Here is a 14,329-nt window from a genome sequence, read left to right as displayed (position 1 = left end):
GTGGATGGCCAATGGGTTCTGCAAGCAAAGCCCCCTGCTCAGTAAATATTTTTAAAAATTCTCATTTGATGTTTCACACCTATGATAACTAAATGCATGGATCAGATTTTCCTTAACATTTCCATGCTTTGAAAACCAAGCAGAAAGATGCCTGGAAGTACTATTAAGACTATTTTTTCAGATGGTTTGTATTTAATTATAAAAATTTTCAGAAACCCCCCAAATCCACAAGACCCACCCATCTCAACCAAAGTAATAAAAGCTGCTGGCATACAAACCTAATAGCCTCCGTGTTCCCAAGACTCCACGGATCTGGACTCAAATGTTAGTTTAAACTACAGTTTCACTACTTTCCCTTTTCTCTCAAGTTCCTTTAGCTGTTGATTCTAAAGCTAGTGCCTCTTGTGCCATTTTACAGTTTTAACCCTAACCCAGAACCCTCACTTCCAAACAGAGCATCCCAGTGAGTTTCAGCAGCCAGCACGTGCACTTCAAAAGCCATTTCATTCCAGAAAATAAATTTGCATTTTGAATTCAAGGACCATCAGCATACAGTGAATGAGAGAGATGGCATCTTACTCCATGGTCACCCTTTATGCTTGACTGTGGTGACACTCTTCCACGGAGACTTACCAAGTACGTGCATGGGTCTGTACACGCTAGCGTGCGTGTCTACAGCATCCACACATGGTGTTCTCAGCCGAGGCACTTACGAGGCTCTGCACGTGTGGCACAATCAAGCTGTGCCCACTGGGACCACAGCACCTTTCGTCAAGGGCTTCTGAGTGTTTTCTGAGTAGTTCTTTCCTGTGACTCTTTCTTTCCTCTGGTATACTGTTCTTGGTTCATGAGTGCAGTATCTTCTTATTTCGCCAGGGACACCATTGGTTCTTTTACCATCAGCCTCGGGACTTTCTGTCCTGTTTCCTTCTGTATGGGGTTTTGTTTTCCACTGTAAGTCTTCTCTTGGGTGCTCATTCCACCCCGATTATCTAGCCATAATTAAAACCAAGGTACTCTCACTTACTGGAAGGTGGGGATGAGGCCATTGGTGGGGAGAATGCTGTATGTTTTAAACCCCTCCCTCATAGGCTGGGTTCCTTAATCCCACTGGAAACAGATATCCAGGGCGGGACAAGAGGACCAACATGGGCTACGAATTTTGACAGCTGAAAATTATCTGGACCCAGCAAAGCTGAGATCCCTTCCACCAAACAGGCCCTGCTAAAGAAGGACACTGCATCTGACAGGAATGGAGGACTACCGGGAGGAACCAAACATCCAAGAACGCCTTTTAATAATCATCGTTCCCCAATTCCTTCTGTCTAGCTCGCTAGCCAGTCAGTGGCTGGTGCTGCTGACAGCTCAGGGGTCGTTCGTGAGTGCAGCTCCTGCTGGCCTCCAGTTCTCTCCTGCTGGTTCATCTCACCTGCACCCATCATCCTGGTGGGCCCATGCTGGGAGGCAAAGTGTCTTTGAGTTTGTCACTCCCGTTGAATCCAGGTGTTGCAAGTTTTCTTCCAAGTACAACTTTGCATACAACTCTCAGTACATCTGGAAATGAGTCTGGCACACTAGAGAGATGATTTTCCAACTGCATCCGAACAGAACGTTCTCAAATACCATTCCTTCAGTCATTCATCCTCTGAAGACCAAGCCATGGATCGTTGGGACTGTCCAGTTGTCAGACAAGTTGGGTTTCAATCCCGGAATCTGCTCCTAATTAGTCGTGTAAGTTGGAGATCTGCTGATCCTTGCATAGCCTTGGATCTTCCTGGGATATGCAGACATTAATGTATACAATCTGAATGCCACATGCCTCGCTGACCTCAAAAGCCCGTTTAAAGAGGTAGCAGTCCACTGTTGACAAGGAGGTTCAGAATCTGAAACTCCCACATACGTACGGAAACAAGAGGACCACAATGAGAGTGAAGGGAGCCAGGGCTATTTGCATAGTCTATCTCTCATTCAAAACCAGGGTAATCTGAAGCAAAGAAAGAAATTACTCGATGCTTTTTATTTTTAACTTTTAAGAAAGATAAGGTGAGGTGAGAATCACCCGGACTTCACCCCCAAAATAATGGAGTTTAAGAAGTCTCAGCCACCAATACTGGCACACAATGCCATGAAACCCAGAGCAAACCTCCTCCAGCAACCCTAGCTCTCCCTGGAAGAGCAGAACAAACTGCAGGGCTCTGGAGTTTTCAAACGGGAGCCAAGCCCACCTACAAAATTCATCTATGATTGTCCACTTCTGATTATCTTGGGACATTTTCAGATAGGGCCACTGGCTGTTCCACTGACATTAACACAGCAGAGGTGTGCATTACATTAAGTATAAGAGTTAGTTCCTCCTTGGCGTGCTTCCAGGAAGCATGAAGCGTCTGCCTCTACGGTATCTTCCTGCACTCATGACCAGCCCACACTGACCTGAAGGCTAGCGTGGCTGCATTGTTGTTCTCTGGTCTGTGAAGTGGGCTGCAACTGACACATGACCCCCAAGGCCATCTGTTAGCTGCGAACCTTGGTTCCAGACCCTCAGAGGATTTCTCTGGAAGATGTCCTTTGGCCAGATGTCCATGCCGCTTCTGCTTAGCCTGAGTGTCTCAGTTAGGGTTTCTACTGCTGTGAGGAACACCATAACCAAAACACAAGTTGGGGAGGAAAAGGTTGATTTGGAATATCTCACTGTTCATCATAAAAGGAAGTCAGGACAGGAACTCAAACAGGGCAGGAACCTGGTGGCAGGAGCTGCTTACAGAGGCCACGACAGGGTGCTGCTTACTGGCTTGCTCCCCAGGGCTGCTTTCTTGTAGAACCCAGGACCACCAGCCCAGGGATGGGCACCACCCACAATGAGCTGTCCACCCCATCAATCACTAATTAAGATAACACCTTACAGCAGGACCCCATGGAAGTATTTTCTCAATTGAGGTTCCCTTTTTTTCAGACAACCCTACCTTGTTTCAAGGTGACATAAGACTACCACCACACCTAGTGGGAGGTATGCTAGGCTGAGTTTGTGGGCTTCTCCCCTATGTTACAAGAGACATGAGAGCCAGGAGCCAGCTAGAAGGGGCCATTACACCCAAGGGAGAGGCAACATTGGTAATTGGGAGATTTTGGAATGACTCTACTCTTGCCATTCTTTCCTTATTATTTTTTTTCTTTCTTCCAGGATATCAGATGATAAATAGAAAAACAATTGTCTACAAGTAGTCCTGCATGCAAACTGCCACCCAAAATGCCTAAAGTGGCTGCTTCACAACAGGCTATCTGCTGTTAAAATGTGTTTTCCATTCTTGCTTTATGCTCAGCCTATATTAAGCAATTCCATGTTAAGCTCCAAAGTGAAGGGTGTTGTGTTGGTGGCCAGGAGGCGGCTGAGGCTGGCAAATTGAGCCTCCCAGGGAGAAAAGTTACCCTGTGTAGAAGACGATACAAAGCTGATTGGCTAATTAGGACTTCGAGATTGTAGAAAGTTGGAATGTTAACAGATCCAGAGCCAAACTGTGTTGGGCTATCCTCAGTCTCCTTGAGCTGTTAATTGCCAATGTCTGTGTCTAAAATCTTTTTAATTGCCAGATTAAGCAATATATTAACTTAGCACACCACTAATTTCCACCAACTAACAAGATGCACATGTCATCAGAGAGCATCTGAGGCCTATAGCAGATATTCCCTGCTTCTCCTAGCCTGTCTGCTGCACGTTCACGCCAATGTATTTGAAAAAAAAATGCCCTTAGGCTTTCTTTTATTCTGAGTCCATAAAAGTTCATGCTCTTTGGGTGGATGACACCTAAATGAACATCTGTACAAAGTCCCAATTTATTTCTAATATCAGAGATCAGACCTCTACTCTTGCCTGATGCGTCTAAAACAAAAAGGGGGAACTGTAGAGAGCTGCGGAATGCTATGCCTTAAAGATGGAGCTGGTTTCCGCCTTCCACCTTCCCGATGGTGAGTGCTCTCTGTCACGAACAACTCCACATTTGGCTAAGGCCGAGGATCTGGCTTGCTTCCATGTATGTGGACCTATCTGCATTGCCCCCGTGGCACGCCTGGGTTGGCTACCCAGAGGCTATTTAAGCTGTGGGCTGGCTTTCCCCGGGGTCTTAGGATTGTTCAATGTTCCTGAATAAACTGCATTGAAAAAAAAAAAAAAAAAAAGTTCATGTGATCGCTTCCACGCTGAAACATGGGGCCACCTGAACTCATGTTTCCATTTGACTCAGAATACGCTCTTGTCCTCCTTGCAGTAAGAACTGTGTTCTACAAGGACAGTTCTGTCCTCCACCTGAGCCTCCAGCCTTGCAGCCCAGCATGATAACTATGAATGGATCCCAAACATATGATGAGTATCACTGGCACCTGTGATCCCAAACTGAGCAAAGCAGAATTGGTGGTTTCTTTCCTGTAGGGCAGAGGATCCGGGAGCTTTTACAAAGCCTCTGAAACCAAGATGGGGGCCTGGATAGAGGATTTCAGATCACAGCTGGAGTCCTGAAGCTTACCAGCAGAGTATGGCCAGTACAGGTGTGTGTGTGTGAGAGAGAGAGAGAGACATGGAAGCACAGGACAGGCAGAGAGGAATATGTCAGGTCCCTGTAAGAGTTAACTCAGAAGGAAGGCCTATGATAGAAAAGATCAATTCTTTTGAAATGAGCCATAGCTGTGGGGTGTTCAGAACTCTTAGATGGAATCCAGTCCAGCACAGCTCTCTGTACACTCTGCACGCACTCTGAGCTCTGAAGACTGACCTGGAGCTGTGGTGGATCATCATATACTAGATAGCCACCTCAGGCCACCCTCAAGCTAGGGCATGGAACTGTACCTCTCAGAGATGCTGAGGAACCCAATTTTCCTAGTGGTCATTGTTGTACAGCTTCCTTTTCTGTATTGTTCACAACTGTATCTCCATGTCCCCACTGGCCCACAAATTCCTTGGTAGCAGGACCTAGAAACTTTTATTAGTGCTCGTGTTTCCCTAGGAAGTAGCCTAGTGAGTGGCTGGCTGCAAGTTTGAACTCCTAATTTCTTTCCCATTATGCTTTGCTCAAGTCAGACCCAGCTTCATGTAGTCAGACCAGTGTTCCCTTCTGGAACAATTTATTCTGCTTGATTATAGCATCAAGAAACCAAACAAAAAGGAAATTTAAGGAGCAGTCATTTGGCTGTAGCTGAGGACTCCGGGGAATAAACAGTCCATTCAATAAGTACAGCCTGTGGATGGCTAGCACCCCAGGTTATCCCTCATCTGACGTCGAAGCAGCAATGGGCACTTCATTACCTTCTCCTTACTGTACAATTCAACCTTCCACACCATCGGCGGGTGTGGAGCTGTCACAGGGAACTCAGAGCAGTGTGTCCACACCGTGGGCCACCAGGGGTGCTAATTCTCCAGTCAGATCTTCCACACAAAGTCTTCCACTCTGCTTGCTGTTGCATCTCTGCTGTATTTTCCCCTGTCGCGTCTGGCATCCTGGCAGGCTGGATGCTTGCTCCAGGCTCTGCAGACCCCAGAAGCTTGACATAATTGTATAGTTGCCTTCCTTGATATGCCCTGGGGAGTCAGAGACCACCATGCCACCTAGAAAGACTCAAGCTCCCTCTGTGCTGGGAAGAAATGCATGACACCATGTCCTATGACTCTCCTGAACTTTCCTATTGACACTCTACTTTCCCCCAAGAAATTTTACAAGGCCTTAAGTATATAGGCATATAAAACAGGCATAAAAAAAAACAAATGTCGAGTGGTAATAAATGTGCTTTAAAGCAATTATTTGTATATGTAACTTTGGCATGTATTAAAGACAAAAGCAAATTTGCAAACTAATAAGTTTTGCTTGTTACTTGTACATAAGGAACCAAATCTTGGCTGAATTGTTGATTCCATAAGACACAGGACATCTTCATTTCTCAGAGCTGATCTTTATTCTGATTTTATAATTCTCAGCTGATTTGCATAAATATGTAGTACAACGTGGAAGAAATGAGCTGAGGGCCATTCCAGAAATTGCTGGAAATGTTGTCCTAACCAAAGTTAAAAATTAATTGGATGGTTTCTTCTGAAAACCAAGTCATCAACTCAAACAGTAAATTCCTAAGTTCAACATCCCAACACAACCAAAAATATCTATGGACATGCTGGTTTAATACGTACATGCCGAGAAATGATGATGACAAAACAGTAAAAAGCCCTTGTTTTTCGCAATTAAACCATCGTGTTTCTGTAAGAGCGGTTTATATAGAGGGGGAAACACTGAATTTCATAACACGGAAGTCTCAAAGCTGAGTAGTGTTTGCTGGCATTTTATGAAGCGATGCATTTGCAGAGCGAGGCGTGTGCCGAACCAAGGAAGGCCATGGGATTCAACATAGCCGGTGCTGTCAGAAATCCCTTGAATTTGTGGTATTTAATGTTGAACAGAAACTTCTGAAACACAGTCTCACACCGTCCAACCAAGATCAAAACTTGCATGTCCTTGAAAAGGACCCTGGGTCCAACAGCAGCTGAGCATGGTGAAGAGGGGCTGCCGAGAACAGGGACGTCACACAGCTTCTTTTAGACTAAAACTTTGTGTGTGTGTCTGTGTATGTGTGTACATGTGTGTGCATGTTGGGGGAGTGTGCAGGGGCATGAAGGTGCATATTGGACTTCAGAAGTAGACATCTAGTTGGCCTCTACTGCTCCCACCTTAGTTTTTGTGACAGGCTCTCTCACTGAATGTGAAGCATACCATTTGGCCAAGCTCCCAAGATCTTCCTGTCTCCATCCCTCCCAGTGTTTGGGTTAAAAGCATGCAAGCTCGTGCCGAACATTTTTGAGGGCACCAGTGATTTGAACTCAGTTTCTCTTATTCACAGCAAGTACTCATACTGAGCCCTTCCCCAGGTGCTAGACTATAGATGCTGAGATATAGACGTATAAAAGAATGTGCAAGAGAACGCCGAAAGCAGTCCTGACCACGGGTGAGACACTACCCACAGAATCTGCCTGTCCATAGACCCTGACCACAGAACCATCCCTAGGCCACAGGTGAGACACTTACCACAGAACCAGCCCTTGGCCATAGGTGAGATACTGATACAAGCTCTTTCAAAGCAAAAAAAAAAAAAAAAAAAAAAAAAAGATTTTCTACCCATCAGGTTAGGTTAGGATAACTGACCTTTTATGAAGAGATATTTTTTAATTTAAATTAATCTTTAATAATTGATTGTAAATCAATTTTACAATCCCAATTGTAGCCCCCTCCCTTGTCTCCTCCCAGCCCCACCCTCTCTATCTCTTCCCCCTTACGTCCCTCCCCTAGTCCTCAGAAAGGGGGAGCAGGATGGAGGACTTTTTTTAGTTAAATTAATTTTTTCTTTTTTTGTTATTACAGAAATGTATTCTATGATGAACACAAAAACTAAATACCACTTACTGGGAATTGGGCCAGCATTCATAAGCCACTGTGCAAGGTCTGTAAACTTTATTAAAAATGTATATTATTTCCTGATTAAGCTACAAAAATAATGCGTACAAATAATTTATGAGGGAAAAAAAGAAATTGCCCCAAAACAGTGCAGACAAATACAAAATACTATTACCTTTTTCTTGAATAATTATCAGTGTGAGACATGTGCATATATATGTGAGGCTTCTATTACAAATACAATCACATTTTTATTTATTTTCTTATTTATTACCAAGTTATGCACATTGTATCCCGGCTGGAGGAGACGAGGGAGGGAGGGAGGACAGGACTGGGAGGGGCTGAAGGAGGGGGCTAGCTAAACTAATTTTAACTCACACAAAAGAACATTAAAATGTTAACTGTTTACTAAGTACCGTGTGATGTCTCCATACATGCACACATCATGCGATACTTAAATCGGGTAAAGCGCAGTGTTTTCTCCAACTTTCATCATTTGTTAAGATACAAACATTAAGAATTTTTTTTTCTTGCAGCTTCTTGAAATGAGCACTGTATTCATTTCTTTTCCTATTGTTACAAAATGCCTGACTAAAACCGCTTGAACACGGCAGTGTCTGCTTTGGCTCACAGATCACAGGGATGGCCCCTCTTCTGGCATAGAAGTCATGGCAGCAGGAATTGCAGCCGCTGGCCACCCTGCACCCACTGTCGAGAAACCCAGAGAGATGAAAACTGGTAGCTTGGCTTCTCCTTCTTTTTCAGTCTAGGACACCAATCCATGGAGTGGGGCCATCTGCATTTAGGATGGGTCTTTCCACCCTAAATTAATCCTTTCTACCAAAATTGAACTAGCCTAGCCAAGCCCTCATAGAAATGCCCTAAGCCTTGTTCCTTCAATGCTTCTAGATCCTAGTGACCTGCCATGCAGTAGCACACCAGACTCTCTAGATTCTGTCTGCCATTGACAACAGACCCAACTGGGCACTGTGAGGTCACAGCCTCATACAGCAGGTGGTCAGACACTTCATCCAGCTGCGTGAGGATGATGCTTGGGGGCAGCTCAGAAACAGATCTTGGAAAGAACACACTGGTCGGAGTCTATATGTCAGGGATCTCAGAGGGGTTCAGAGGGGCACCTGGGACCAACCAAGAAGCAAATGCTACTCCTCAGAGTTCATTCAAATACCCAGATGGGAGAAAATGCAAGGCTGTTTCTTGGTATGGAGTTGGTTGGTCATGGCTTTTGTGAGAAGCTCAGCTAGAGTCTTCCATGCCACCTCCCATGGACTCACCCCTGGCTTCTCACTTGGAAGCCCCTGGGTCCAAACTCAGTGTCATTTCTTTTATTCTGAGTCATGGTGCCTGCCCAGGGAGAAGGGAAGATGGCTCTAACCCCACCTCCCAACACCAGGACTGGCAAGTGTCTGTTCTCCTACCAGGCAAGCTTCCTGACTGAGGCCTTAAGCGATACCTGTTCCTGTAGTGGTTGACATAATAAAGTTCTCATAATAATGTTGCCAAAGTCCACATCCCTTTCCCTGTAGTCCACAAAAATGTTTGCCTTAGACTTAAAAAGAGAATTGTTGAAGATGGAATTAAGGGTACTGATCACTTGACTGAGATCGGTTGTTGCCTGGGAAGACCCAGGTGCACGCAGCAGATCACATGATCAAAGCAGAGAGTGCAACAAGGGCCTGGCCACCTTGCTGGCTGTGCAGCTAAAAGCCAGGACCAGCCCTCAGTGCTGGGCTGGCTCTTAGCTTGCAGCCAGCAGGAAGCATCAGTACCTCTTGTTCTATCCCCTCATAGAGAAGAACCTGTGGGCGCCCAACTGACCCTCAAGGAAGGAAGGTGGCAGCATCTCTCAGCCTGAGTTAGTTCTAAAGAACCAGGTCATGGCTCAGGGCATTTAGCACTGATAGGTCAAAGATGCTTATGATTGCATATGAAGCAACTTGTTATAACAGCAGGAACAAACCAAGACAACACTTAGCATCCATTTTCCCTACCTTCTGAAACCTAACGTAGTGGCTGACACTGCACCAATGCTGGGAGGGCAGGCACATTTCAGATATAACTGTTAAGGATTTTCTGGCAAGCTGATGAATACCCAACTCCGTTGGTGGCCTGGTCACCCTTCCAGGTCAACCCCTCTGCTGACCTGGAATCATCCAAATTCTCCAGTCAGTTCCTGTCAATCCCCAAGGGTGTTTCTAGACGTTTCCATTCCTGCATACTCTGTGTGGCTGTTTAACACATCCCTTGACTGAACAGACCCTCATTCTTCTACTTCAGGTTGGTTTCAATGTGAGCTTTATTATTTCCCCAGATCAGTTCCACTCTCAGCTCCTGGGAGCCCATCTGGACCTTTACTTGAAGCATATAAGAAAGCTTGCTGGTTCCTCTGAAGAGCAGGATATCCTGGCAGCATGATGTCATCTTCACCATCAAAAAATCTCTCATTTTATCCACAACAGACCCTTCTCTTTCCTGTTGCCGTTTTTTGTAGGAGCTTTGGAGCATGATCGTGATTAGAGGAGTGCTGTGTAGCATGCTGTTACTAGTACCTGGAAGACTTTCTAGTTTCATGTAAAGGTTCCAGTAATATCCGAGTAAGGACTCCAGTTTCCCAAAAAGTTGTGTCTTTTTAAAATGCTGACTGCCTCAGTTTCCTTATTTCCCCCGAGCCCTCCCATGTTCTCCAGCCACCGATTTGAGTGGCCTTGTACTCGCTTGGTGTCAGTAGTGTCTCCAGATCTCAGGATAACCCTGAACTGGACTCAGGAAGGCCCCTGCCACTCTGATAGGCCAAGATGGTAAATGTTATTTGTTAACACTTCCTCAGACACTGTCAAGGTGACCTCAGGTTATAGTAAACTGTTGTCCTGTGCTTGCTAATGCTGAATACCTTTACCCATGGTGTGGCAACTCTTTCCCATCCCATTTCAGAGTTTTGTTTGAAGTTGTCATTGGAGTTTGCTCTTACCAGAATTTAACTGACTCACACCTGCTTCACAAAGCTGGTCACTGTGTTCTCCCACATTCTTGAGGCTCTAGACATGTGTGAATTTATAACTTTTCTATTTTTAAAAACCATTATAGTCTAGACCCACAAAACCATCTGAGTCTAATGTCATTTTTGTGGGAAGTTTTATTACTACAGTTGTAGTTTTATTGCTTTTTTTTTCTAAGCCCAAGTTTTTCAAGGTATTTTTACTAATAGTCTATGTTAATAACTCATACTTGTCTTGTTTTATAGTTATTTAAAAGAAAAGCAAACTGATGTTTTCCAGTATGTACAAAAACAAAACTTCATACTGATTGTGCTTTTTATTGGTCAACTTGATTGATGGTTTTTACTGGATGTTGGGACTGTGACTGTTCATCCAAAGGGATCCCTTCTATTCGGCATAAGGATACCGACCGTTCCCTAAAACCTTATTGAAGCATCGCTTTGAGACACTCTCATTCAGCAATAGATTGACACTTTGTGTTCTGTGTCAACAGGGTTCATTTGGCCTTTCCAAAAATTTACACCTGAGCATCCTGTCTGGCCCGATGAGGGCAGCTCTATTGTTAGGTTGTTTTTCTGAGAGTCTGGCCATGTTGCTTCTTTAGCTTCAGGATTCACTGTTGCATTGAGAAAAGATAGCCAGATTTTTATAGTTGATCTGTTTTTAATTATGTTGTTTGTTTTCGGTCAAATGTTGAAAATATTTTCCTCTTTTTTTTTTTTTAAAGATAATTTTTGGTAGAATGTATTTCTGTCCAAATATTCTCCTAGTGATTTTATCCTCTCTATCTAGGACCTCAGATTTGCAAGTCTGTGAAAACATACACACCTACACACACACACACACACACACACACACACACACACACACACGGTCATCCTTTGTGGCGCTGTGGGTTTGGCTCAACAGAAACCATCTCACATCTACCCTATCTCACATCTGTCTAACACCTCACTTTGTTGCCCTTCTGATTATAGAGACCCACTTATGTGTGTTCTCCATGTCACCAGCCAGTATGCCCAGTCTGGTACATTTTACAATTCTCACAGTCAGTATCTGTCTTATTTTAATCCTTCGTTTTACTATTTATCTCTGTTTCTCCTTCAGGATGTTTCTTTGTTGATATATCATTTCACACTTAGTAATGTGAAATCATTTCTGGAAATGATTTCCTGAATTTTGGAGAACACCCGTCTTCCTCCTCTACACCTCACATATTTTAGTTGTGAAAGTGTTTTACATTTGAGTTTAAACTTTTTAGACTTTAAACGATACTTCTTTTCCTTTTTGCACATTTGTTTTCTGTTTCTGCCATTTTTTGTTTTGTTAGTTTTGGGTTTTGCTTGTTTGTTTGTTTGAGGTATGGCCCTGTGCATCCCAGGCTGACCTCAAACTTATCGTGTAGCAAGGCTGATCCTTTTGCCTTCTCCTATCTGCTAGAATTATAAGCATGCGTCACCACACCCAGTTTATGGGGTCCTGGGGATCAAACCAGGACATGGTGCATTTTAGGCAAGCAGTAGGCTACATTCTGTCCCTCTTTACACATTTATGAAAACGATAACTTTGATAGAGGTCATGTTGTCACAGCAAGACTGCAGGGCTTTCTCTTAGAAGCACTCTCCTTCTCTACAGTAGTGTGATAGTCATAACCTTCTCTCAACCATAACAGGACAAAAGTGAGGCCCACAATCTGAAGGCTGACTCCACACTCCTTAGAAAATCTTAAAAATGAAAACATAACCCAGGCTGGGGCTAGATATCTCCCAACAACTCACCTTCAAAACTTCATCTCCCAGAATACACTGGCTCATCACTGGCCTTCCTACAATTAATGTCAGCGTATTCCCTAATACCTGTAGTAGTGTATCATTGAGGAAAAGAGGAAAGGTCATCCACCCTTCTGAATTCTCCCTCACTGCAGTTTCAGAGGAACTCAATATGTGCACAGCTATCGACTGTTATGCAATTAGTTAACTTAAACTCAGCTTATAACCAGAAACATTTACTGTCTCGGAAAAATCTATGGCAAAGAAAACATGAGTGTTATCTGCTAGGCGTGTGGCTAGGTTTTTTTTCCCTGAGGATAGCAGGTGAGCTTCATGATTTGGTTGTGTTCTCTTTCGAAGATGGCCCAAAAGGGGCTATACAGTAAGTCCACTAAAATGTCTTTAGACTGAGGGCTTCAGTCCCAACCAGCTACTGCACTAAGGTCTCCAATTCCCTGTGTCTTGTTAGGGTGACAGACTCATTCCTTTGTGAGCTGTTGGAGTGAGGGCTGTCACCACATCTGTGCTGTATGTCTCCTTGGCAGTGCTATTGTGCTCTGAATCTGCAATATCCACCAACAAACTCGTGTTTCGTATTCTTGCCTCAACTGGAAGCACTATTTTTAGAGATTCTAGAAACCTAAGGAGGTGGAATCTAGCTAGCATAATTAATTTACTGGGGGTGGTTTCCTGAGGATAACTAAAAATCCTTGGTTACCTCCTACTGCTATCTGTTTCCTGGCTGCCATGATATGAATGGCTATTTCCACATACTTATGCCGCCATGATGTTACTCTCAAGAACATGGGGCCAAACATGTATGGACTAAACCCTGTGAACTTGTGATCCAAGATAAAGAATTATTCCCTCAACTTTGTCCTGGCAGGTATTATGGTCACAGCAATGCACAAGTAACAAATAGTGCAACAGTGGAGAAACTTCTGTAACTAAACCTATCTGGTACTTATGCCTTTGTACAAGGAGGAGTGTGGAGATATGGACTAGTGAAGTCCTGAAATGTCATAGGGACAGCTTATGTGGGTTCTTTGGGAGCTCAGGAGACCAGGGTGTGGACACAGAGGTGAAAAATAAAGAACTGAGCATACGAAGCTTCAGACAGAAATGAAGATTGTGCTGGGAGCCGTACATGTCACATTCTGGCAAATAACGTGTCTACATTTTACTCAAGAACAAAAAGTTCTGTAAAGCTGAATTCAAAAGTAATGTGCTAGTCAATTTAACACTGGAAATTTCACAACAGTGGTTAGCATTCAGGCTGTGACACAGTTATTACTGGTTCCTTTAAGACAAGTTGACAGTAAGAATCAGGAGCAAAAAGCAGAGCAGCAAAATGTGAAATGTAAATAGTTTGGCCAAAAAGAGGAATCAAAGCACTTTCAAAGTTGTGGACAAAAAGTTGTTAAAATATTAGTGCCATTAAAGAGAAGCCTCACACCCTGAGTTGGATCTACGAGACATGGACATGAAAGGAGAAAAATGACACCTATAAATTGTCCTCTGATCAGCAACTCACACACACACACACACACACACACACACACACCCCAAAATAGAAATGTAATCTTAAAAACATTTAATTTTAAAAAGTGAGAACACTGCACTGGAACAGCAAGAGAAGAACCTTCAGGGCATTTTAGAAATTAGTAAGACTCTGTACATCACAGCCTCCGTTGCGTTAAACTACAAACTCATTCAACAAATGTCCCTTTGAAAAAGAACAACTCCATGATACCATTCTCACACAGGGTTGCTTAAGGAGATAGTCAGCAGGTTCAACACCAAGGTACTAAGAAGCCACCATTGCCGTAAATGAAGACCCAACACTGCTGGGGCTGGCAGAGCTTGGTGTCACCTTCGCAGTGTTCGGTTTAAAGGCATGCAGAATGCAAGAGCTTCAGGGTCATGTAAGCTTCCACCATGCTCTAAAGGGACTCCCGTGACAACAGCTCTGCATAGCAGGTTTGGATTTTCTGCAGGCAGTGCCTGAAAAGGTGTATATGAAGTTGTGTAGGTGAAACTTAAGTTGTAGTGGAGGCCCTTGCATTTTGTAAACACCAGAAACATGGAATATCTTTCAAGGAAAGCTATAGGCACTAAGTGGAGT

The sequence above is a fragment of the Meriones unguiculatus genome, chromosome 20 (genome assembly GCF_030254825.1).
Source record: "Meriones unguiculatus strain TT.TT164.6M chromosome 20, Bangor_MerUng_6.1, whole genome shotgun sequence".
Lineage (NCBI taxonomy): Eukaryota > Metazoa > Chordata > Mammalia > Rodentia > Muridae > Meriones > Meriones unguiculatus.
This window is presented reverse-complemented; position numbering follows the sequence as displayed.